Below are 3,690 nucleotides of genomic sequence, written 5' to 3'. Positions count from 1 at the left end.
ACTGGCTCATCCATGTCTTTATGGACCTGCTTTGTGCACTGGTGTGCAGCTGAGTTAGAACAGGAAGCTCCATCCCCAAACTGGCCACACAAAGTTGGGAATATGAAACTGTCCAAAATGTCTTGAGCATGAAGAGTTCCCCCCTAACTGGAGCCCTCACACCATAACCCCCCCTCCACCAAACTTTACACTTGGGACAGTGCAGTCAGACAAGTTCCATTGTCCTGGCAACAGCCAAACCCAAACTCCAGAAGGAGAAGTGTGATTCGTCACTCCAGAGAACACATCCTTTGTTACCAGCAGCCGGTTTGGACCGTCAGCTGGTCATCTACTGTTCTCATCACAAAGGGTCTCACTGTCAGTGGCTTCTATCTCCTCCTTTGGCCAGCTGACTCCTCAGGACTTGCCTGACCCTCTGCAGGTACTTGGTGGTTGCAGCTTTCCCAGCAGCCTCATCATAGTTCCCATTTGCCTGTGGGATTCCCAGGTACTTGTAGCTGTCCTCTATGTCTGCAATGTTGCCTCCTGGTAGTTCGATCCCCTACGTTCTGACTACCTTCCCTCTCTTTGTTATCATCCGACTACATTTCTCCAGTCCAAATGACATTCCGATGTCATTGCTGTATAGCCTGGTAGTGTGGATCAGTAAGTCAGCTTGATGTCATCCACGTACAGGAGGTGGCAGACACCTGTTCCACTCCTTAGTTGGGATCCATAGCCAGTCTTGTCAATTATCTCACTGAGGGGGTTCAGGCCTATGCAGAACAGCAGTGGGGACAGAGCATCTCCTTGGTAGATCCCGCACTTGATGGTGACTTGCGCTATGGGCTTGGAGTTGGCCTCTAGTGTTGTACGCCACATCCCCATTGAGTTCCTGATGAAGGCTCTCAGGGTCCTGTTGATCTTGTACAATTCTAGGCATTCCAGTATCCAGCTGTGGGGCATTGAGTCATAGGCCTTCTTGTAATCAATCCAGGCAGTGCACAGGTTGGTCAGTCTGGTCTTGCAGTCTCGGCTGACTGCTGCTAGTACTTCCCAGTTTAGTTTCATGTTATTTTGTATCGCTGTTATCTCTTGTCATCTTTTGTCAGCAATAAAGCTGTATTTTGAGTTCAGTCCTGTTTCCCCGTGAGTTTGCGTTTGGATCCTATTTCCTGCCTGCCACACAGCCAGTCCATGACATGACAGGAGCTTCCAGGTGGTGCTGAGGCAGGTTATTGGTCGGTAGTTGGAGGGGACCGGTCCCTTCTGGGGGTCCTTGAGGATCAGGACTGTCCGGCCTTCGGTTAGCCATTCTGGGTGTCTCTCATCAACCAGCAGCTGGTTCATTTGTGCTGCCAGACTCTCGTGGTGTGCAATCAGCTTCTTCAGCCAGTAGGCGTGAACCATGTCGGGGCCTGGTGCTGTCCAGCTCTTCATATTGGAGAGTCTTTCTTGGATGTCTGCCACTGTGATGGTTACTGGACCCTGTTCAGGGAGGTTGCTGTGATCTGCCCTCAGATCCACTAGCCACTGAGCATTGTTATTGTTCCGTCTGTAATGATAAGCAGCTGTTGCTGTGAGTTAACATAGTTTCATGCCATACCACAAGGTGGCACTATCTGTAAAGAACACGGGCATGAGCGCTAAGAGGTGAGGGGTGGTTGTTGTTTTTCCGGCTAACCAAGCATGGTTAATAAAGTATGTCGCAGATCACAAAAGGACTCTTTCTTCATAAATAAGGAGACAAACAAAACAGCGTCCTTCTCCCATATGCTCTTCCAGTACTGCTCAGCCTTGGTGGTGCTGTTGTCATATTGTTCCCTCGCCACTGAGAGTACACCTTGGCTGGTTCTGTGGAGAGCAGCTGGTTCATTGTCCTGCCTTTGATCTCTCTGGTGTACCTCTTCAAGCGGCTGGCCAAGGCTGTGAGTCGCTGCTTGGCAGTGTCCAAGGCCTCGGGTATGGACACCTTCATCGCACCTTTCTGCAGATCTGCAGTCGGCTAACCTCCCTCTGTGCTACCTTGATCTTGGCCTCTAGTCTCCTTCTCCATGGTGGGTACTGCTCCTTGTAGCTGTTCATTTTGTAGCCCAGCATCTCACTGATGACTGCTGGCAGGTGTAGTTCAGCTGGTGTTGCAGCATTGGTTTCTACTTCATAGCAGGCTTGAGCCTTTGTGGTTCCCGGGTTATTCCTGAATATCCTAACCACTTTCCTCTGATCTGAGGGGGACAGTTTGGATGTTTTTCCCAGACTTCGGGAAAGGGTAACAGATCTGAATAACTTGAACTTGTGTACAATTGTTTAAGCTGATCTTGAATCTGCAGATATTTAGAAACCGTCATTGACTTCTTTGGACTTTCACTTTGATCAATCCAATAAGTGCATTTCAACAAATCCATTTTATGCTGCAGTCAGTCATTAGGAGAGACAGCGCATCATGTTCAAAGACATTTTTGAACCTTCAGAATTACTTATTAAAATTTAACTTGTTAAAGGTGGCTGTAAATTTTAGTCTGTGTGTATATTTAACACTGTGTGGAATAGAGAACAATCAAAAACACTCAGATTAGTTTATGTTTATCGGGTCAGGAGTTTGAATTAATTTGCCAGCTTTTCCAATTTAAACGTTATACAGGCTGGGCCATTTATATGGATACACCGTAATAACATGGGAATGGTTGGTGATATTAAAGTCCTGTTTGTGTATATGTGAGGGGGCAAACTCCTCAAGATGGGCGGTGACCATGGTGGCCATTTAGAAGTCGGCCGTCTTGGATACAACTTTTGTTTTTTCAATAGGAAGAGGGCCATGTGACACATCAGACTTATTGGTAATGTCACAATAAAAACAATGGTGTGCTTGGTTTCAATATAACTTTATTCCTTCATGAGTTATTTACAAGTTTCTCTTTGTTCACAGCCATTGACATGTCGAAGAGGTTAACACGTGAGGAGCGAAATCGTGTTGATATCTGGTGAACGCAGTAACCGGGTCATTGGAGCAGATTTCAATGCAAGACACCCTACGAGACCACCCATCTCCCATGCTACAGTTAGCAAACTGCTTGCTAAGTTTGGTGAAACTGGTTCAGTGTTGGATTTGCCAAAATGTGGACGCAAGAAAACTGTCACTGATGAAGAAACATCAGTGGCTGTCCTCGCTTCATTCAGCAAGAGCCCACAGCGTAGCACTCGCCGCATGTCACTGGAGAGTGGCATTAGTCGAACATCCCTTCGGTGGATATTAGCTACTCACAAATGGCACCCTTACAAACTCCAGCTACTGCAGCATCTCAGCGAGGATGACCCAGATCGGCGCACAGAATTTGCAGAATGGGCAAAACAAAAACTGGAACAGGACCCTCAGTTCACGCAGAAGATTTTGTTCAGTGATGAGGCAAACTTTTATGTGAATGGTGAAGTTAACAAACAAAACCAGCGCTATTGGTCTGACACTGACCCACAGTGGATGGATCCCTCCAAGACTGTTGGAACAACAAAAGTGATGGTTTGGTGTGGTATATGGGGCACAACGATAGTGGGTCCATTCTTCATCAATGGAAACCTCAAGGCTGCTGGATATTTGAAATTGCTACAGGATGATGTGTTTCCCTCTTTATGCACTGAAGCTGGCACGTTCCCTCAGTTTTTCCAGCAAGATGGTGCACCACCACATTATGGGTGCAGGTCCAAGCATTCCTAGAT

Source organism: Mchenga conophoros, linkage group LG12 (assembly GCF_057382185.1).
Source record: "Mchenga conophoros isolate Kocher_MC1m ecotype Shallow Benthic linkage group LG12, M_conophoros_male_GT1.1, whole genome shotgun sequence".
Lineage (NCBI taxonomy): Eukaryota > Metazoa > Chordata > Actinopteri > Cichliformes > Cichlidae > Mchenga > Mchenga conophoros.
The sequence above is the reverse complement of the archived record's forward strand: the minus strand, read 5'-3'. Positions refer to the sequence as shown.